At 35.7% G+C, this 23,612-nt stretch overlaps 1 pseudogene; it reads left to right on the plus strand.

Moving 5' to 3' along the window:
* Positions 1-23,612, plus strand: part of LOC129502278 (40S ribosomal protein S4, X isoform-like) — a 136,324-nt pseudogene that overhangs the window by 10,196 nt on the left and 102,516 nt on the right.

The following is a 23,612-nucleotide window of genomic DNA, read 5'->3' on the forward strand; positions in this document are numbered from 1 at the left end:
GTATTAGGATAATTCAAATCTACACAACAAAACAACTAAAAGTATTGAATAGAGATAACAAATTAAAATATTTCATAGGGTATTTGAGACTAAATCGACAGCCAATTAAAAAAGGAAAGAAGCTATTCTGCAATATAACCTGAGAAAAGTGAAATCCTACTATAACAGAAGAATGCTGCTAACTTTTCATAGGAGCACAGATTTGCCAGAAGAAAGTAAATATTTGACCTCCTCACACTGTAGATAAGACAAAGTCCCAAAATTCTGTCACTAGCATGTCCATGTGACCAGTTTGAGAGGCTACCAAGATATGTATGGGTCTTTAAGAGTGATACAGGCCATTAAGGACAAGTTTTCTTTGGAGAATTAAAAAAAAAAAACCCAAAACCAGTAATCTTTTAGTGCCTAGTGTAGCCATAGCTCATGGTCCCAAGAAGCATCTAAAGCATGTAGCAGCTCCATTGGACACCGATTAAACTGACTAGTTATGTTTGCCTGTCATCCATCTACTTGCCCCCAGAAGCTAAGAGAAGGTCTCCTTCTCATCATTTTCCTGAGAAATAGACTTAAGTATGCCCTAACAGGAGATGAAATAAAGAAGATCTGTATTCAGTGTTTCATCAAGAGTGATGGCAAGGTCCAAACTGATATAACCTACCTTGCTGGCTTTATGAATGTTATCAGCACTGACAAGCCTGAGGAGAATTTCCATCTGATCTATGACACCCAGGGTCTCTTTGCTGTTAATTGGCTTACACCTAAAGAGGCCAAGTATAAGTTATAGAAAGTGAGAAAGATCTTTGTGGGGACAAAAGGAATCCCTCACTTGGTGACACAGGATGCTCACTCCACCCACTATCCAGATCCCCTCATCAAGGTGAATGACACCATTCAGATTGATTTGGAGACTGGAAAGATTACTGATTTCATCAAATATGGTAATCTGTGGATGGTGACTAGAAGTGCTAACCTGGGAAGAACTGGTGTGATCACCAACAAAGAGAGATACCATTTTTCTTTTGATGTAGTTCACATGAAAGATACAATGGCAACAGCTTTGCCACCTGGCTCTCCACCTTTTTTTTTTTTTTTAATTTATGATAGTCACACACACACACACACACACAGAGAGAGAGAGAGAGAGAGAGGCAGAGACAAAGGCAGAGGGAGAAGCAGGCTCCATGCACTGGGAGCCCGATGTGGGATTTGATCCCGGGTCTCCAGGATCGCGCCCTGGGCCAAAGGCAGGCACCAAACCACTGCGCCACCCAGGGATCCCCTCCACCTTTTTTTTTTATTGGTAAAGGAAACAAACCATGAATATCTCTTCCCAGTGGAAGAGGTATCCACCTCACCATTGCTGAGGAGAGAAACAAGAGACTGGCAGTCAAAAAATGCTCCTCAAGACAGGGCAGATTGTTGCCATGGCCTCTCTCTCTTGGTATGTCACTGATCAGGAGTCAACACTGGAGCCTGCCATGTATGGTACTAGAGGGTGCATTTGACTACCGAACAAAAGTGGAATCTGTGGGCCATGTGGTCATTTTTTTTCACCTTTCCACTCTTATGGATTGAGAAGGAAAGAGCTGCTGGTTTTTCTCCAGGCGTTACTTAAGAGGATTTCATAATAGTCCATTTTTTTTCTTGATAAGGATAGAGAAGGCTAAAACTTAAAGCAAAACTGGAACATTGAGAAATTTGTTCCAGAGACTTTTTTAAAGTACTAATTATTAAAGTTTATTTCTTAGTTTGTTACTGGAGAGTTGGATAAAAAAAGAAAATTTAAATGCTTGACTCTTTGGGACACCTATTGGTGGCTCATTAAGTTGAGCATCTACCTTCAGCTGAGGTCATAATCCTGGGGTCCTTGGATCAAGTCCCACATCAGGCTTCCCATAGGGAGTTTGCTTCCCCCTCTGCCTCCATCTCTGCCTCTGTCTCTCTCATGAATAAATAAATAAAATTAAAAAAAATGCTTGACTCTTTGAAGAAATAATGCTTTGATGTTACAGATATATTTATGCCTTAGTTGGCTTTGGTTCAGAAAGTTTCTCATTCTCCACCTAACTCTGGGAAATGAACAAGGGGTGGTGGAAAGGGAGGTGGGCAGGGGGTTGGGGTGACTGGGTGATGGGCACTGAGAGGGGCACTTGATGGGATGAGCACTGGGTGTTTTGCTATATGTTGGCAAATTGAACTCCAATAAAAAAAAAGATAGTTTCTCATTCTCCATTTATGTTAACCCCTTTCTCATGTTCAATTTATTTTTCTCCTTTTCTTTCACATGAAAAAAAAAAGCCCCACACTTTGGTTTAGGGGCAGTAATAAGAAATAAATCTTCTGAGATTTTACTTTAATTAAAAAGAGCTATGTCTGCTTATAATGTTTTCTTTCTGCATGCAGTGAAATTCTATTATGGATGCTGATGGACAGAGAAGTAGAATGTGTGCATCTATATATGGGTCCATAGAAAAAAACAAATATTAATCTAGTAGTTTCACATTACTTGGGAGGCTCTATGTTTTATAACATTTCCCATTACAATTAGATATCATATCAGGATACTCAATTTTTAAATACATGTTTATATTTTCAGAAAGGCAAAGATAATTTCTGGAAGGAAAACCCATGACTATCTTTTTTATTTTTCCCCCAAATAACTTTGTTTTTAGCAACAGTATATAGTTTTTTCTCAAAGTATTTATGACTCAGAAGAATTTCAGAAGCCACCTCTCTATACAGAATAAAGAGGGAATCCATCCCTCATACTGTTTGATATCATCTGTGATGTTGGAAATGTTCTTGCTGTCTAACACAGGAACCACTAGCCATGTGCCACCGCTGAATACTTGCATTGTAACTAATACGGGTAATTAAAACTTAAATTTTGTCATTTTAATTCATTTAAACTTCATGAATAGGCAGTTAGCTGTTAGGCAGTTAGCTGCTACCCTATTATTCAATGCAGCATGAACAGCAGTGCCTTTAAAATATACTTGCTCTGGAAGATGTTTTTTCTCCTTGTATTTAATAATACCAGGAAAAGATGCTACTTTCCTCCGTATATTCTAGCCAATATAGTTCTAGTGGCTTAACAGGTATTTGATTTCTCTTTCTCTGTCCAGCACCAGTTGCTGGCTGCATACAGGAGTCTGCTATGCTTAGGGACAGAGGCCAGTTCCATCTTCACAGCTCTGCCACATGCAGTCAAGGGCTGCATCATTGGTGAGCAAAAATGTGGATAACTCCCAAAGGCTCCTAACTGACTGGCACCAGAAGTGACACGTGTAACGTTGCCTCACAACCCATTAGTCAGAATAGTCACATGGCCTCTGTGTACCTGCAGGAGGGCTTGGAACTTCCCAGGGCCCACAGCAAGGAAAGCAGATAATGGTGAGCAGAATAATCACTATTGCCCTTTATTTCACCTGTGTGATCATGGACATATTGGACTCTCCAAATTCCAGTTTCTTCATCTTCTTAAAATGTGAGAATTCAAGCTGATCTAGAAGTTCTTTGAGGATTAAATAGGATAATCTTGTGGAAATTGCACCACATACAATATGGCTCATAGTAAATGCACAATAAGGGTCAGTTCTATTGCTTTCTTAGGTCATTGTTCATTTTTTGTGCTGAGTTTTTCCTTTCATTCTCAGTTTAAATGTATGCATGCACTGTAAACCTATCTACTTACAATTTCACTTGGTGTGATATTTGTAAACTTTTTTCTAATAGGATGAAATTATTCAGTGACAAAATATTAAAGAAAACATGAAATATAATAAGTCCTTTAGAATAATTGTTGACACAAAGCATTTATTACCTAGTAGCATATCTATCCACTTGGGAACTCAATTAATATAGAAATCCACATAAAAATTGAAAAAATATGAAAGTGTCATCTTTTGGTAATCACTTTTCTCTTTACTTTCAGTAGTAAAAGTTTCATAAATCTGAATTACTCTTCAAAAGAGAACCATACAGTGTTTTCAGGCATGGTGTGGGCAATTTGAGGGAGGAAGCAAATGGAAAATTAACTACGTATAATGAATACTTGAGTAAATATTAAAATAAAAATATGTTTATATAGCTAGAGGGTAAGTTCCAGCTGCTCCTAGGCATATTTAAATTATGCATTCTTATTTTAGAGGATATGTGACCTTTATATTGCTCTATTTTGGAAATGGCTTCTGTTCATGATTTTGGTAAGAAAATGCCATGTGTGCTCTTATTTAATTGTTTCTAATCAGATTCTAACTAGTATTCAATAATAATAAGGCTGCTCGATTAGTGTCCTTCACTTTAGTGATGGCTTAACAGTGATGGTTACATTATTTCATATGAACATGCTAGAAAGACAAAAAAAAAAAAAAAAACAACAACAAAAAAAAAAAACAAACAAAAACCAGAGAAGGTCATCTTAGTTCTTGAGATTGAGACTACTTGACCAGTATAATATCTCATTGATGCATCATGAGAGCTGAGAAGAGTTTTAGTCTCATCATAGTGAAGATATTCAGTGCCTTCTGGTGAGTATTTGATCGCAGTAGCATATGGTGGAATCACCCTGACTTCTCCTCACACCCATTGTCCCCTTACACACACACACACACACACACACACACACACACACACACCAGTACCTACTCTTCTCTGCATTTTTCTTCTTTTTACATTCCTCTGTTGTAGTTCTTAGAATGGAGACTGTTTCAATCCTGGTTTGGACATAGACATATTCCAATGGGGCCTATGTTACAATGACATGTCTTCACCTACCATTTGTTCATTCACAACTAGTTTGAGGATGAAATGCAGCAAAGGATAAGCAAAGGCTGGTGCCAATAGCTCTTCCTTTAAATAAACAATCCCATTTCCAATAAACTGCTATCTGCTGCTCTGCTACCCCACGTTTAAGAACTCTCTGATCCCATACCCAAACTTGAGAAAAAAATAAACTTTAAAAATGTTAAATGTGGCTCCAGTTATCTGACACAGGTTTTACAGTGTCTTCACTTACTAAGGTTTATATCCCTTTCAGTATAATATTTTTAAGCAATATTTCCCAGCATGATTAAAACTCGGAATTTCGGGATGCTTGTGGGGCTCAGCGATTGAGCTCCTGCCTTTGGCTCAGGGCATGATCCCAGGATCTGAGACTGAGTCCCACATCAGGCTCCTTGCATGGAGCCTGCTTCTCCCTCTGCCTATATCTCTGTCTCTCTCTGTGCCTCTCATGAATAAATAAAATTTTAAAATAACTTGGAATTTCATAAAACTTAGTCAATGTAATTTTAATATAAAAGACAATTTTCATTCAGACAGAAAACTGAGCTTCCTAGATGCCACTTTGTTTTCTGTGTGTGTCTGCATGTGCATGCAACTTATCAGCCCTATTAAATCACCTTGTTATGCTCAACCTTGCATCTGAAGCACTGAGCACCAAAGACCATCATTAACAAGAAATAGCTTCTATTTCAAGTTCCTATAAAATCCATTGTTGTGTCTCTAATTTTCTTGTTAGTAGTTCTAAAACTAATCAGGATATGTTTCTCTCTCATCTCAAAATTAGTTGTGAAGTTATGTACAACCCAAGGAATCTCTCATTTGCTTCTTTGCCAGGTGGGAAGATTTTTCAAATTGAATTATAGTCTTTAAAGCTGAATTTCATGATTGCAAAAGCAAGGGGAAAAAAAGAAACAAACATACCATAGAGTGGACACCGCTCTTGTAAGAAGGGACTGAGAGTATTCAATGAAACATTTTAGCAAAATATACCTTTCAAACCAGTCTATCCTGACAGAAGTTTCTAGGCAAAATTACTCATTAGCATTTAATCAAGACAGTCCGGGGCCTTGCATATGCCTCCAGCAACTGTCAAGATACCGTATTTATATGATGAATAAAGTGACAATGGAAACAAAGGTTCTTCATAGTCTAATGTGTCAAATTTAGAACACAGTGTAAACCATTAGTTCCAGAGTATGTGCATATGAAGTTAATATTTCCCTGTCAAATTCCAGCACAACTTTAACGTCTATTCCATAGTGAGAAATATATAGATTATAGATTTAAAAAAAGAAACAGTTAAATTGATCTAATGCAAAAGGTGCATAAAAGTAAGGTATAATTGTTCATAATAATATGTATACTTTTAGCTCAATCTGTTTTACAGTTATTAATAAAAATATGAATATTTATAGATTAGATACCAGACTGGGTACAAATATCTTCTCCTTGCCTTCTCAAGGTCTCATTAAATGTCAGAACTTCTTAAGTTTTGTGGAGATAAAAAAGATTTATACTAGGTATATTTCATATATATTTTAATATTCTAAAATATACTAATACACATGTATAAATGTAATGTATTTCCATAATTTTGCTCTATTGATAAACTAAGCAATGTGTGTCAGGTAAAAGTTATTTGAAGGCAACAAAAAGCATATTATACACTTTAAGCAAAAAGTAATACATGGAAATTGGTAAACACAAAAATGTTGGAAGATCTGGAAAAGCAGGCTTCAGGTTGGGCCACCATTATAATGACTCCCAAAACTGTTGTTGAAATCAGCATGACTGCTGCATGCTGATCCCAGGCACTGATCCACCAGAACTGTGGGCCCTGGAGCAAGTGAGTCTCTGCTTGCTTATTACTGTCTAATAAAACCTTAGTCATGAGACCTTTCAGTTGTATATCAGTGGACCATATGCTTGGGGGATGATTGCTAACATATATCTTGGGTGTTAGAAATAAAAGAAATTTCCAAAGGAATTTTTATATGTTAAAGTAGATGTACAGGATCCTCTGGGGTTGGGATAATATTAAGCTAAGATTGCCTTTTGCCTTTAGCAAAGTACCAACATCGAGGCATCTGAGTTCCTAGAGGAAAGTCACTCTGCCTGTTTCAAGGACTTGTCAGTGGGCTATAAGTCATAAGGAAATTTAATTTTTCTTTTGCCTTTGCTTCCCATATCAGTGGATACCTCTCCCATTCAACTGTTACTTCCTCAAATCAAATTCTTTTGATTTTTTTCCATGCAAATATTTAATCTCTTCTGTCCCTTTATCTCTCTTCATTGTGTTATTTTAGGCTTTCATGTTTTCTGGTTTAGAATCCTCCAGTAGAACCATCCCATATCCCATTCTTTCAGTCCTCTTGGAAGTCAAATTTCAACATGGCCATCAGAGAGATCTGCCTAAAATACAAATCTAACTCCGCTTCTGCTCTGCTCTAAAGCATTCAGGGATCCTCTTACCTAAAAGGTACAGGCTAAGAGCCATAGTGTAACAATTATATGACTCTCCATATTATCTATATCTTCAGGAACCTTTAAAGTTCCCCCCTTTGTATTTGTATTTCCACAATGCCAAATAACTTGCCACATCCTATATGTATCCAGATGCCAAAACATTTCTCTTCTTTATGCCCTGCTTGCCCTCTGACTATCCTGTTCCTGAGTCTCCTTACCTGCTCAAAAGAGGTTTCCATGACTACTCCTTCTCCATGCTTAGTAATATATGCCCTCTAAACACATATTATCCTATATACTTAGTACTCATTTAACTTGCCAGATTATTTTAGAATAATCTCTTTTTTTGTGGGTCTGCTTTTCAGATAGTTGGATTCTTTGGATCAGCATCTATATCAAAATTACTTCTATCCTGTTAGCTCATCAAATAAGGGCTCATCAAATAAATTAATTAGTTAACAAATGACTTATTAATGATTCTTTTATCATTAAGAGGTATAACACACCTCGTCCATGTCAAGAGTGATATTCTTGAACTACCAGTATTGCTAGGCTACCAGCATTGCTAAAGAATTCATAGCTAAGGATATTCTAAAGAAATAATTTCCTAAAAATTGAAAATGTTAACTGATATATTTAATGCAATGGAGGGTAAACATAAAGCTTTTTTTTCTCATTCTGTGTGTTGCTCCTGTCCTAAGAAAGGTGTTTCTTTGAGCAGGTGCCTCCAGGTGTCAGCCTGCAGGGAGTCATTTAAAACTGGGGCACACCAGGGTAGTTTCCATGGAAGCAGAAATTAACCCCCAGGAACCTCGTATGTTTTAAGAGCCTTCAGGAGCACATCTGGTATAGCCTCCATCAGAGACAACAATTGAGGCAAATTCTTATTATAAAAGACAAGTAGAAGGAAGAGCAACCACCTTAATCATCATTTCCTATACTGCTATAAATCTTCCTTTGAAGTGGCATGTGTTTTATAAGAATATTCAGAGTAAATAGACACTCTTTAGTTTGATTTTTAAAGTTTTCTTTTTTCCAAAATTATAAATTATTTTTATTTAGTCTATTTTACAATAGTAATAATTGATATTTAAGATTGATAAACACTTTCTGTCAAATAGTTTATCCATGCTATTGCTTTCAGCCCAAGTTTTTCTTTTTTTAATATTTGCAAATAGCTTTAGTGATATTTTTCCAGGAAAGGTTTCAATAACCCCCAAAAAAAGACTGTTTAGGGACAGCCCGGGTGGCTCAGCGGTTTAGCCCACCTTCAGCCCAGGGCCTGATCCTGGAGACCCGGGATCGAGTCCCACGTCGGGATCCCTGCATGGAGCCTACTTCTCCCTCTGCCTGTGTCTCTGCCTCTCTCTCTCTCTCTCTCTCTGTGCCTCTCTCTCTCTCTCTCTCTTTCTGTGCCTCTCATGAATAAATAAATAAAATCTTAAAAAAAAAAAAAAACGAAAAAAGACTGTTTAAGATTGCTACTCATCATGAAGGAAAATACTGTGACCTAACAACTCTCATTGTTAGGAAAAATTATTTAAGAATTATATTAGGTTTATTTAACAATATGTGCCAGGCACTGCTGTGTTTTATACATATTGATTCATTTAATATTATACATTTATAAATATGAACTCATTTAATCATAGCAACCCTCTCAAATAGAAACAATTATCATCTCCCCCTATTCACATAAAAAGGAAACTCTGTCAGAATCCGCTTAAAAAATTTGCCCAGATCATGTAGTTAAAAAGTTATAAAGCCAAAGGTTGGCCTTTATCCTTCTGGAATCAGAGTTCAAGCTCCTCGCTGCTGTGTCCTGTCATCATTTTCTTGTTTCTGGTGCAGAGTAAATGGAGATCCCAATAAGCAAAGGCTTAAAAAGTCCTGTTTGGATCTAGTTTCATGCAAAGATTTAAGATTTGGAAAGAGTGAAAAGAACATGAACAGAATTCTTGTTACAAATTCTTCCACAAGTGTTTGTTCCTTGCTCTTGTCTGGAATTTGCAACTGCTTAAACTCTCCTCTTTGCCTTATGTCTGTGACTTTCACTGGAATATCAATGGATAATGAATTCCTACAACCCGAAAAAATTATTTTACTTAATAAGTGGATCCAAAGCAAAGGCTAACTCTCACACTCTCACATCTATTTCAAAATTGACAGTGAGTAGTATAATTAAGGAAGCAAGAGTCTTAAGGAGAACTATGTCCTCTTACCTGTATTGTCAATAAAATATTATAAAATAACACTAAATTAAAAATCCTCCCCCTTTTCTGGCTATATCCATTGAAATGTTCCAGGAGGAATTTCAAACCTGTGATTCATCTAAATGTCCAGACTCTTGTTCTTCCATACAATAATTTTTCCACTAAATGGAATCATGACCCTTTGGAGAAATGAATTCATCATGTTTGGAATTGAAAGGTACAAAGTAAGCCCAGAATGCATTGCTATGTCAGAAAGTAAGACAGCTTTTAAGTTTTATTGGTTCATGTCAAATACTAAATTGACAGAGGTTCATACTGTCCAAGTAGCAATAATTTTAAATCAAATGGATATTGACTGGATTTGCCTTATTATTATATTAAAGTTATATAGTTATATTAAAAAATAATAAGTCCATAATGAAACATATACACAAAGATGCTAGCCAATGGTACTGATAAAGATGAAGAGGATAGAATGCATTGTGCTGAGTCTTCCTAATCAATTATTTTGTTATCACTAATTTGTTATGCCAAGGAAGAACATGAAAATTAGTAATGTAAATAAAACAGAGACATTGTTTACCTCTACTGATTTGAAATCATCCTCTAGATTGTATCTTGGATCGCAAAAAGACCTGCAAGGTATCTTGAATTCACTTTTAAGTATCTTAAAGAGTTTTATGATCTTAAGATTACAAAAGACTGGTGAAATTTAAAGGCATCCAAACTTACCCTTTTTTAAGGGCTTCTGGAATGTCAGCGTCATTGTGTGAAGAGCCCAGTCAATGCTTTCTCAGCTAAACAATCATTTAATAAGCAAAAATCATAAATAGTCTCTCTAAATGGCATTAAGGACATACATCAAACGGAGAAGTACTTGTTCAAGAAAATCTACTATATCATAGTACAAGCAAAGTGTCTGTCATTGATGTTGTTTTCCACATCATTCACCAAAATTAACTAAAAATATACTGCAGACTTAAATTTAAGAACAAAAATTACAGAACTTTTGGAAAAAGAGAATTTAAGAATAAATGTTATGACCTGGAGTTAAGCAATAATTTCTTAGATATGACACCAAAAGAAAGATAAATTGTATACTTCATCATAGCTGTAAACTTTATGCTCCAAATAATACTACCAAAGAATTGAAAAGGCAACCCACAAAATGGGAGTAAATTTTTGAAATTTATATCTCTGATAAGGGATTTGGATCCCAAAGAAAATTTATAGCCCAATATATAAATTTAAATAATATAATTGAATACCGACAAGAGATCTGAATGGATATTTCTCCAAGGAAGACATGTAAATAGCTAGTGAACAGATGAAAATGCACTCAACATCACTGTTAGTAGGGAAATATAAATCAAAACCTTGAAATGATTTCTATGGCTATAATCACAGGCAGATAATAACAAGTGTTGATGAAGATGTGGAGAAGATGTTATCCTTATACATTTCTGATGGACTTTGGAAATCAAAGGGTTTTCCAAATATTTTGGCAGTTTCTCAAATGGTTAAATATAGAGATACCATATGACCTAGCAATTCCACCCCTAAGTGGACCCAAGGTCATGAAAACATGTCCACACAAAAACTTGTAGATGAATATTCATAGTAGCATTATTCATAATAGCCAAAATGTTGAAACAATCTAAATGTCCATCAAATTATGAATAGATAAATAAAATGTGGTATATCCACACAATGGATATTATTTATCAACAAAGTATTGATCAGGCTACAATATAAATAAACCTTAGAAACATTGTGCTAAATGAAAGAATTCAGTCATAAAATACCATATATGCATATAAATTATTTTTAAACAAATGTAAATTTAAAAATATTTAACTGTATTTTCAGAATATATCTTTAAATATATTTAACCTTAATTCTGCCTCCCGTTTCTTCAAAATATGTATTTTAAATATCTTCTAAAAATCTATATGAATTTGACTTCACTTCCTGGTTGCTTTTTATGTTGTCAAACTGTATACTTTGACACTTTTTAAATATATAATATCACTTTTTAAATATATAATATTAGCCAATCCTTTAAAGTTTGTATATTTTTGAGTAAAAGTGCCTCCTTTCTCTGTGGATCACAGGATTACTCAACAAAGTAAGAGGTGATTGAATGTATCTTGGCTTTTATCTATGAATAAAATGAAAAGCCATAGCAGTGGTATGTTAAGAAATGGTGTGAAGTAGCTTCCTGCCTTCTGGCCTTCCAGTTATTTAATGTCCACCTGTCTTCTTCCTGAATACAGGGATTTCTTTTTAGTTATTTGTGGAAGCCACATATATAAAATATATATGTGTATGTATATTGTTTATTGTATATATAGTATATAAAATACTACATGTCTGTGATATGTGTGTATATATATATATATATACATATACTCAGAACATTTGCCTTCTTCAGGAAATTTTAAAGTCATTTACTTTTTTAAAAAAAAGATTTATTAATTTATTTTAGAGGGAGAGAGAAGACGATTAGGGAGAGGGGCAGAAGAAGAGAGAGAGGGAGAGAAGTAGACTTCCTTCCCACTCAGCAGGGAGCCAGGTGTTGGGCTCAATCTCATGACCCTGAGATCACGACATGAGCTGAAACCAAGAACTGGTTGCCTAACCCACCGAGCCACAAGGTGCCCCAAAGTAATTTACTTTTAAAAGTTAGGGAAGTATCATTGTAGTGGAACAGTCAAGAATATTAACGGTGCACTGGTTCTAGAAGTTACGTGGCTTCCCTCTCTTCAACACAGAGCACAGAATGTCATAATCTATATATTCATTCATTCATTTATCCATTCCTGAATATATTCAATAGCGTTTATTATTAGTGAATAATAATTGGGTGAATAATAATTACTGAACTTAAAGCTAAGAAGCCATCTTCTTGAAGTGAATGCCTAGTAGAAGAGATAAGCTAACATTTAAAATTGTGTCTTTAAAGCATGCAATGGAGATTGAGAATAACTTGAGTAACTGACTAATTTAACCTTAAAGGTGGTCCAATTAAGCTGTTAAAATGTGTTTTTACGTCTAATTTCCAATCCTTCCTATAAATGCTGTATATTTTCAGATATCTAATTTATATACAAAACAAATTTCTAGGTTTATGTGTTAGTTGAGCTTGAAAAATCTTTTGTAGGGGATCAATTTAGCTCTTAAAATAAGTTGATCCTATTATTCAATTGTGTTGGCAAAACAGAGCTATTTTATTGTTTTCATTTGTGTCAGTTATGGTAACACCCAGTTGATGTTTACAATACTTCATTTACTCTTCCTGTATGTGTATTATGTTCACCTGGCCTGTTCAATACTACTGCTCCATTATTGTTTACATTATTATTCAGAGCATTTATTATCCAGAAGAGTGAAGCGTATCTGCTTCTTTAACTAGGAAATAAACCTCAGGAGAGTACGTCATGGACTGCGACATACTACATGTTCAAGAAGTATTTATTTAATAAACCATTGACTTAGCTGACTATGCATTTGGGTGCTAGTTTTCAGTTCTCTGAGACTAACTATGTGCCTTCCCAGATGTTCACATATTCTAATACTGATTTATGCTAATCATGCTTCTCTTAATTTGTCCCCTTCTCACAGAAATAAACTTCATTTTCTTAAGTTACCTATAATCAATTCTTCAAGTTTTTAATTACTTTCTTTGCCCCAAAGTGAAAGTCTTATTTCTGAAAATGATGTATTATGCTGGAATATGCTTTATCAGTGCATGTAAGTTTAATTAAAGTAGCGAATTCTAGGTAAGTTTTCTTGTCAAAACAAATTTGTTAAACATAGTGACATTTGGAACCACTGAAAAACAAATTATGCACTGTAATCCTTGATTCCAAGGATTCTATTATTTTTTATTTTGCTTTCACGTCAATTTATTTTTAAAACCTAGTTGAGGGCAGCCCGGGTGGCTCAGTGGTTTAGCACCGCCTTCAGCCCAGGGCGTGATCCTGGAGACCCGTGATCGAGTCCCACCTCAGGCTCCCCGCATGGAGCCTGCTTCTCCCTCTGCCTGTGTCTCTGCCTCTCTCTCTCTCTCTCTCTCTCTCTCTCTCTCTCTCTGTCTCTCATGAATAAATAAATAAAATCTTTAAAAAAAACCTAGTTGAATTAATATATTGATCCAATAGTTAACTAAAACAATCATAAATGTCTAGTATAGTTTAACTATTAGTTTAAAATTTGTGATTATACTATCCATTAAAATTCTAATAATATTATGTCTATTTCATGAACATAAATTATTATGAATTCTATTGCCTTACACTTATGTGACAATAAAACACATTTTACACATGTTTGTTTTAGATAAAAAAATATTTCTCAGATTTATAAAGTATATAAAACAGTGCCAGAAGTTTGGTATGTAAGAACATTTATTGACTACTGTGGATCACAAGTGGAAGGATCATTTTTATTCCTTCATCAAATTTAAATTGAGTAATTATAACATTGCAATACTATAGTAGGCAGAATAATCAGGATTTTTTTTTCTAGGAATAGGTTAATTTAGTTATTAGAGTCTTGAATAAGATACAGAAAAAGCAGGGATCCCAAATAAATTTGAGTCAATAAGTGAATAAACAGGAAGAGTCAAACTTTTTTGCATAGGAGTAATTTAAGAACCGAAACAGAAGAGGATTGTGATGGTGGAGGTGGAGAATAGGAAATGGTATGGTGGACATTACAAAATCTAGGTCAGCAGATCTTTGCTTGACTGTGAGTAATAGCAAATGGCAAAAACAAAAACAATAAAGCTGGCCTACACAGTTTTAATAAAAGCATTATGTCTTACAATTAGAAATCCAAGGTGGAGTGAAAGTGAGATCAGTTGCTTAGTAATATCATAAAGGGTCAGATTATTTTCACCATCTGCCCATCCTACAAGGGAACAAAAAGGAACAATTATGTATGTCTGGTTTCCTTTCTTGTCACAAAATGAATGCTTATTATGACCATAACTACATGTTTCATTGTTCCTACTGAACAGGCAGCTTTTCAAAGTTCATGACCTCAGCCAGACATATTCAGCTTAGGTCATATGACTGCCCTTGGACAAAGGGGAGTCACCATCAGAATATCATGCATTAATTGGCTTAGAATAAAAAAGATACAGCTTTGCAGCTAAGGATGGGGTCCTGAGGTATATGGGGCACAAGGATATTAAATGAAAAATTAATTTCTTTAGGAATGAAAGAAAGATTCTATGTGGGTAGTCAACATTTCCAATACAACAACTATGGATGTCGTGTGCAAATAGTGAACAAATATATAAAATGAACAAGCAAATAATATATGACTAACAAATGGACAAATGATTAAAAAATAATAATACAAAGGAAAGTAAAGAAGTTTACTTTTAGTAAAGAAGCTCAGAAGTTTCAGAACACACTGCATGGACTATGTTACATTTTGGGAGATTTCCTGTATTGTTTGTAAACAGATGGTGCAGAACAATTGGAATGATAACAGTTTTGGAGTCAACCAACATGGGTCAATTTATCACTCACCATTTTTATTATCTGTACAGCTTCTCTTGGGTAACTTTTTCTTTTTCTGAGTTTACATTTTTAGCAATAAAATCTTAACTTGAATAATGTTGGTGTGAGAATGAAATGAAAGGATGTATAAAATATATTAAACTCAGAATCACCCCTGTCCTTAGTCTTATGGAGGAATGTCCTTCTTTCACCTAATGGAAACTTCAAGAGACAGGTCAAAATCACTTCTTGTTTTTAACCATCTGCTGCAATTAATTGCAAAAATGGCAATAATTATCACGCTCTCTGTATCCATGCTCCTTTGCCATATGTCTTTGCAGCTCTTTCTTTCAAAAGATAGACTCCATGTTCCTACCCCATGAATCTAAGCTGGACCTGAAACTTGCTTTAACTAAAAAGACATTTTAAAAGACATGACATAATGCCAGTTCCATGTGTAGATTTCAAGAGTCCTTTTCACATTTCTGCGTTCCTTCTTTTGTCCTCTGTGACTGCCATATAAAAGAGTCTGGACTAAGGCACTGAAGATGGAGTGGCCCATGGACCAGTACTCAGCTCAATTTCTCAGCTGAAGCCTCAGATATATGTTAGTAAAGTCAGGATCAGCATATGCAACATAGAGCAAGGCCAGTTGCAAGCTGCTTTTCAAATCTGAAAGCTAAATGAATGCCAGTTGTTTTAAGCCACTACATATCAGAGTGATTAGTTTCACAGCACTACCTAGCCCACATGTCCTAAGGCACATTTATGCCTTTTGGTGTGCCAACAGTACATTGCACTCTTTCGTCAGCCCACTTATCACATCTTTCTTTGACTTGATATTGTCTCTTTTCTGTGACTCATCTATCCCACAGGGACAGAGACCATTTTTTTTTTCCCTCATCTTTGCAACCTTATAACTAGGTTAAATTCCTAACAAATAATAGGTATGTAGTAAATGCTATTAACTGGTGAATTCAATCAAAGTGGTCAGGCTATTTGTAACACATTGGCAAAATTTTAGATACTTCCTGTTTCCTTAGCTTATCCAGATAATGCAGCCATGACTTGCTTTACGTTTTCTCATAGCTGCAGAGGCATGAAACATCCTGAGAGATTCAGTGACATTTGCTATCCAAACATTTTTGTTCCAATTAATAGTGGTGCTTCTCAAGGGGAGTGCAGCACAAATGAGTGGTCTCAGAGACATTCTCTCCCTGGGAAAACTGAAGTGGAAAATCAAAATATGCCATGGTTTTAATGAAAAACAGTTTGCATAACTCTCAGTAGAAGTGGAAAACTGGGAATTATATTGTGAAATAGAGCGTGTCAAACACAATGTGGCCATTGCTCTCTGCTATTTTCTCTGGAATAATTCAACAGTAAAATCAATGAATTGACCGATTTATCTCTAACAAACCTGTAAGGATTCCATTATTTTGACAATGTTACTCTTTTAAAAATCTCTTTCTTTACCTTTCCTACCTATTAACCATAAAGCAATTGCAATTTGCTTTATGTATATGCTACATGTGTTACCATTGTATAGGAACTCAGCACTTAACCACATCTACACAGAAGTATTATCATAATAGATTTGTAAAACCCTTTCAAGTACATGAAATGCCATTTTTGTTTTAATGATGTCAATAATTGAGGGAGGTGGCTTCAGAAAGAACTGCCACTTTCATTTCATATTAAAGACAACAAAATGCAAAGAGTTAATGTATTAAATTTCAAAAAGTAATTAAGAGTCAAGATTAGAACTAAAATCTTACTTGAAAATCATTGTATTTTTTAACAAAACAAATATGATTTTATCTGATCTTTTAAAAATATGAATTTTTTATTATCCTCACCATTCTTCAATTTACCCTTGAGTACCAGCTTACTTATCTGACTCATGGTTTTACTTCAGGGCACTAAGGAGAGTTATGGAAACTTCTAAAACTGATTTCCAATGGTAGCAACTTTACATACTAAGTAAGTGTTTGCCTGTGAATATAAACAACCTTAAAGCTGATCATGAAGAATACGCAGCTCCTGATTTCTCAAGCAAGTAAATTAAAGAAATTTGCAGCCTGAGGTGACTCTGGAATTCTCAGTAATTATATGTGATTTTACCTACTTATACGGTCAGATATACATGTTAGAGAAAAATTATTCATTACCTTTATCACATATTGTGTGATATGTGCCACAAAGTGCCTATTATGTTCCAGGTGCCATGCCAAGTCCTGGCTCTATGGTAGTATATAAAACCAACATAGTGCCTGGTTCATGGAGGTTGTGCTCCAGTGGGAGACACATATTTTTAATAAATAGAAACACAAGTATGAAATTTGAAATTGCAATCAATGTTTTGGTGAAAAGAACATCCAGGTGCTCTGTAAAGAAACAATGAGGATAGATTGAGAGAGAATCAAAGGATGAGCATGCCAAGGAAATGGAAGAGTGAAGTCTCAGAGACAGGTGAGAGCTTGGAGCTCTGAGGGGCTGCTGGAGGGAAGCGAGTGAATCTAAGATGGCCGAGTGTTACATTTTGGGAAGGTGGGAGAAGCTAGGTCATATAGAGCCTTCAATATCAGCTTGTCTAAGAAGACTGAGAATCTAATTTTTTTTTGAAAGATCACCATGGCTGCTATGTGGAGACGGTTGAGAAGAATAGAAATGGAGAAACAAGGTAGACAAGTTATCAGAATAGCAGAGACAAGAGATTTTGTTGACTAGTATTCATATGGGACCAATGAAGATGCAATGAAGCACACACAGTTTTTGATTGTTTGGGGGGTAAAGTGATACAATAACAATCAATCAAGGTGATGGATTGCATATGGGGGTTCAGAAAACATATATATGTCAAGTATGACCTGCAGCTTTGTTGAAAGCATGTCTTCTATCTTGAAGATTTCCAAGATTCCTAGGAACAGTATGATGGATGTATTTAGGGAACGTTCAACATAAGACACATGCTACAACCACAGAAAAACCTAGAAGATGAGGAAATTAGGATATGTGAAATAAGCCAGTCACAAAATGACCACCATTTATATGAGGTATGTAAAGTAGCCAAATTCAGAGAATGAAAGTAGAATGGTGGTTGACAGGGTCTGAGGGAAGAAGGGAATGGGATATCAGTGCTCAATAGATACAGAATTTCAGTTGGGGGAGATGAAAAATTTCTGAAGACAGATAGTGACAATAGTTTGCAACAATGTGAATATGCTTAATGTGCACTGAACTTTCCACATAAAAATGGTTGAAGTGGCAAGTTTATATTATATATATTTACTATAATAAAAAATTAGAAAAAATATTGAACTCAGCAAATCAATGAATCTTCTCACTTGAATGAATTCATGAAAAACAGGCATGAATATTTAGGAATGTATTCCACATCAATTTAATGTATAATATATCAATGTGTGTATGAACTAAAGTGTAATGTAAGAAATTGTGCATCGTTGCTTTGGCTGCATTTTGAATTTTATTCAGTAATGCTCTGAGGATGTTTTGCATGCTCTGTGTGTCAGGTTTTAGGCATTGTCTTGTTCTTGTTAAGATCTGGTGTTCCACTTTTCCTCATTTTAAATAACTTTCACCTGACTTTCATTTCCATACCAATAAGTTCATTCTAGCAATAAAATTTTATTGTCAGTCTTTCCAAGTTTTTATTTTCACCTTTTTATGAATACTATCAGGAGACAAGAAAGAGCTTTACCCTTATATAACAATGTGCCACTCAAATTTATTTCCCAAAGTTAATCAAAAGTTTTGGAGGATTTACTTTCTCTTACGGTTATCCAAATGTGTCAATTTAGTAACATATAGGTGTTCTAAAAATTCAGCAGCACGAAGACCACGTTAAAGCCATTGCAATTATTAAACTGAATGAAACCTGGGCTTTTTGAATGTAAAGAAGGTATCTCTACCTACCCCTAGTTGGGCTCAATGTCTTACACATGAAAGGTATAGACCAGTAGAGTGGATATGTGTCATTGCCTATTATTTTTGGATTAGCCTTCTTCTTATATTTGGCTAAGCTCTCATGTTATTCAACAGAGAAGTGATGTAACTTGAAATCTTTGCTTTCCTTACAGTCAGGATGTGGGCATGCAATCTGTGTTTCCCCAACCAGATGTCCCCATGTGAGACCTTAAGTGAGCAACATGAAGGCACAGATCTGTATGAAGACCTAACTTGCTGAAGCAAGTGATGTTAGAGGTGTCTGGTGTTAGGAAAGCAGTGGGTCAAGGTCACATTCTTGAGCCAAAAGTAGTATCTGTGTGGGGCAGTTGTGTTTGCAGAGTGGTAAAGTTCTATGTACCACCTAACATAATTAATTATGTTTCTACTTCAAACAGTGAAAACTGATTCTATTCTTCAAAACAAAGAACAGATTTATAAAATTGATAGAAACATTTGTTCAGTGGTCTGCCAGTTGTTTATCATTAGCATTTGTAAAGAGCATTTATCATTCATGCAGTCAGTCATTGAATCAAGCACTTATTTACCATCTACACTATCACAAGAACAGAGTTGGGTCCAGGGTAGGCAAAGACTAATAACATATCACATACTTCTTTGCCTAAAGCATATTTAAGTCTAGTCAAGAAGACTAAGTCAATGCACAAGAATAGTAATAGTGAGATCGGGAGTATAAGTAATCAAACAGAATGTGAGATATGAGAATACAAGAGGAGCACTTTCACTAGCCTTGGGAGATCAGTGAAGGCTTCTGAGAAAAAATGGTGTTTTCCAGTTTGGTTAATAGGTCACCTGCATTAGGGTTACCTCCTGGTACTTGACCATGCCAGTTTGCTTGTCCTGCTCTATATCTACTATATGCAAATTTTTGGCTTTTTACTCAGGAATCATTGACCTGTGGAACTAACACCCCAAGAACAGAAGTTGGGTAAGGGAAGAAAATGAGTCTGGAAAGCTGCCTGTTCAAATTCCCAATAGAGGGAGCAGTAGATTGGTTAGTGTCCCAGACTAGAAGGTACAGATAGGGTTAAGCATCTCTAGGCTGATAGGTTTTGACATTAATGTAAAGTGCCAAAATTTTGTGTCAAAGAGATCTGAATTCGAATCTTCCACTAACTCCATTGGCTATCTTGTTACAGTTGTACAAGCCAATGTGTCGCCACCTTGACAAAAAAGACAATGATACCAAACACATTAGATGATAGTAAGGATTCAACAGTATTAATTGTTTGAAGACACTGACTTTCAAAAAAGATTAGTCTCTTCCTTACCTTTGGATGTGTTTCTGCCAAAAAGAGTTGCCTCTATTTTTGTTGGTTTGTTTTACAGATATTTGTCTTTAATAGTTGAATATGGATGTCAAAGAAGTGTACTGCCAATTCACTTTATGCAATGCACAGGAGAACAGCTGAACAGATGGGAGCTTAATAAATGACTTTCAACAATAGTCGTGATAGTGGTTCATACCTTCTTAAGTCATGTGTAATATTATTGAGTTCACATTCTACTAAAGAAACATAGCCTTAAAAAAATATATGGGAATGTACTTGTTGATTCCATGAATACTGGCTCCAACCTAGCCTGCAAAAAATAGCAAATGAGAGAAAGACATATTTGGCTAAATGTCAAAGAAAATATTTTAAAATGTACTGGGAAATATCTTAGCAGATGTTTCCCAATATTTAATATTGTTTTCGGGGAAGCTTTGTGTTGGCATAATATTTTCACTCAGATCTAAACTGCTTTGTTCCTAAGAAAATAAAAAGTGTATCCACCTCTCTGATTATGACCCTTTTGTTACTTATTTGAATAAAAGAGAGAGGACTAGAACAATTATGCCTGAAATCACTCTTTATTGAAACTTTCCAGTTTGATATTTCATGCTGTCCTTGTTTTCTTGATTTCCCATGAATTCAGATATTATTTTCTAATTATGGCAGCACAATAACAGCTGAGCTACAGCAGGCTTTTCCTATTACTGAGTTTGGTAAACAAGGTATTCATGATTTCAGCAGATGTCTCTGATCTGAGACATTTTGCTTCTTTCTAAGGAACAGATGAGTGAGACACAAGTCCATCATTCCAGGAACAATATGCTAATTACATAGTCCCAGCCCCAGGACTTTAGCCATTACTCCTCAACCAAGAACTATTTGCTCATCGTTGCTCATATACCATGTTGGTCATGTGCTCCTTTAAAATTGTTTTCATTTCTTTTACCTTGTAGATCATTGCCTAGAACTTTCAATACAGGGGCATCTGGGTGGGTGCCAACTGCCTTTGGCTCAGGTCTTGATCCCAGGGTCCTGGGATTAAGTCTGACATCGGGATCCCTGCAGGAAGTCTGCTTCTTCCTCTGCCTATGTCTCTGCCTCTCTCTCTATGTCTCTCATGAATAAATAAATAAATAAAAATCTTAAAAAAAGAAACAGAACTTGCAATACAATTTCGTTGTTACCTAACAGTAATTCCTCCCTCATTTTATAATATTGCTGTTAATATGGTACTACATTGCAAAAGTGCTTGTTCACAAGTATTTGTTATGGGTCTTTTTGCCTTAAGACATACTTATTTTTAAAGATTTTTTTTTATTTGAGGTGGGGAAGGGGAAGAGGAAGAGAATTTCAAGCAAACTCCCTAATGAGTGCCCACCTTGATCCCACAACACATGTGATCATGACCTGAGTGGAAACCAAGAGTTTCACACTCAACTTTCTGAGCCATACATGCACCCATTAGACATACATTTATTGTCTTCATATTGTCTGTGATTGTTTATAGACTCACCGTCTTTACTATCTACCATCTGTAGACAAAAGTATGTATTTCTTGCCATGTCGCACAAAACCTTCCATGATTTGATGTTAATCGGCCTTTTACAGATATATCACATGTCCTATCCTTTACAAATCTCATGCTCTAGCTGACATGAATTCTTTCTAAGACATGTCTAAATTTTCCTAACCTTTTCTATTGATTACTCTGTTTCTTTTCCCTGTAACAGATACCTTTTGCTCATATTTCCATAAGTTCCATCTTTAAGGCCATTATAAATAGAATCCCCTCTCAATGGATATGAAGGAGAGTTCTAATATTTTGCTATAACAAACAAGCTGCAGTGGACATTCTTGCCTATGTCTCCATATGTGTATGTACAAGAGTTTCTTGGGAATACACACATACTGCCTAACTGTCTAGTTTCCCTGATGCTTGGTAGATGGTGTGATGGCCCTCGGCAGATCCATCTTATGCTAGGAGGTAGGTGGGCTTTCATTTCCCTCACTGCTCTCCACTTGTTCTTACTGGAGCCATGTGACACCAAAGGAGGCATGCCACCCACTGCAGACTTCCAAAGAAGCCCATTGCATGTGCACCACTTTCAGGGAGCTGTCGGTAGAGTTCTGTCTTAGTGGGAGGCAGCAAAATCTCAAGCAGGAGCTCCTGCAGATTTCTCATTTCTTTCAAGGGAGATCTATGTGAGCCACCTCTTCTGAGGGCAGGAGCTGATGCTGGGCCTGACCAGGGGCCAGGGGCCCTGACTCCTGAGTTGACCATTCACTGACACTGAAGGGGAAAAGCCAAGTGTGAGAGTCCTTTACCCTGCTCATTTGGTTTTAAGAGAAGACCACCATAGTCTCAACAGTTTATTTTTGCTTTTGTTTCCTTTGCCTCAGGAGACACATCTAGAAAAACGTTGCTAGGGCCCATGTCAGAGAAATTATCGCCTATGCTCTCTTCTAGGATTTTTATGGTTTCATCTCTCACATTTTAGTCCTTAATTCCTTTCACATGTATTTTTGAATGTGGTATAAGGAAGTGGTCCAGTTTCATTCTTTTGCATGTAGCTGTCCAGTTTTCCCAACACCACTTGTGAATGAGGTGAAGGGGAATAAGAATAGACTTATAGTGATGAGGACTGAGTAATGTATTGTTGAATCACTGTATTATACACCAAAACTAATGTAACACTGTATGTTAATTATACTGGAATTAAAATTTTAAAATATGCATAAAATAAGAAAATAAAGTATGTTAAGAAAAAAAAAAAAGAAGAGAGAAGACTGCTGGACATGCTGACATGATAGCAGTGTAACTCTGGCCAAGACCTATTTTCCATGAGAATGTGCCTGAAGCTAGTACCCTATGACTACTCTTTTTTTTTTTTTTTAATTTATCCATTTGGGGACAATGGGATAATTTGCGCTTAAAATTGTTGGTACTGCTTAAAACCACATCTTTTTTTTTAACTACATCTATATATATTTACATCTATATTTATCTTTGGAGGCCAGGAAAACAAAAGCAAAAATGAACTATTGGTGGGAATGCAAACTGCCACAGCTGCTCTGGAAAACAGTATGGAGATTCCTCAGAAAATAAAAAAAGAAAACTACCCTACAACCCAGCAATTGCACTAGTAGGTATTTACCCAAAAGGTACAAAAATATTGATTCCAAGGGACACATGCACTCAGATGTTTATAGCAACATTATCAACAATAGTCAAATTATGGAAAGAGCCCAAATGTTCTTTGACTGTTGAATGGGTCAAGAAAGTGTGGGATGTGTACGTGTGTGTGTGTACTGAATATTATTTAGCCATCAAAAGAATGAAATCTTGCCATTTGCAATGACATGGATAGAGCCAG

Source organism: Nyctereutes procyonoides, unplaced genomic scaffold (assembly GCF_905146905.1).
Source record: "Nyctereutes procyonoides isolate TBG_1078 unplaced genomic scaffold, NYPRO_anot_genome, whole genome shotgun sequence".
Classification (NCBI taxonomy): Eukaryota; Metazoa; Chordata; class Mammalia; order Carnivora; family Canidae; genus Nyctereutes; species Nyctereutes procyonoides.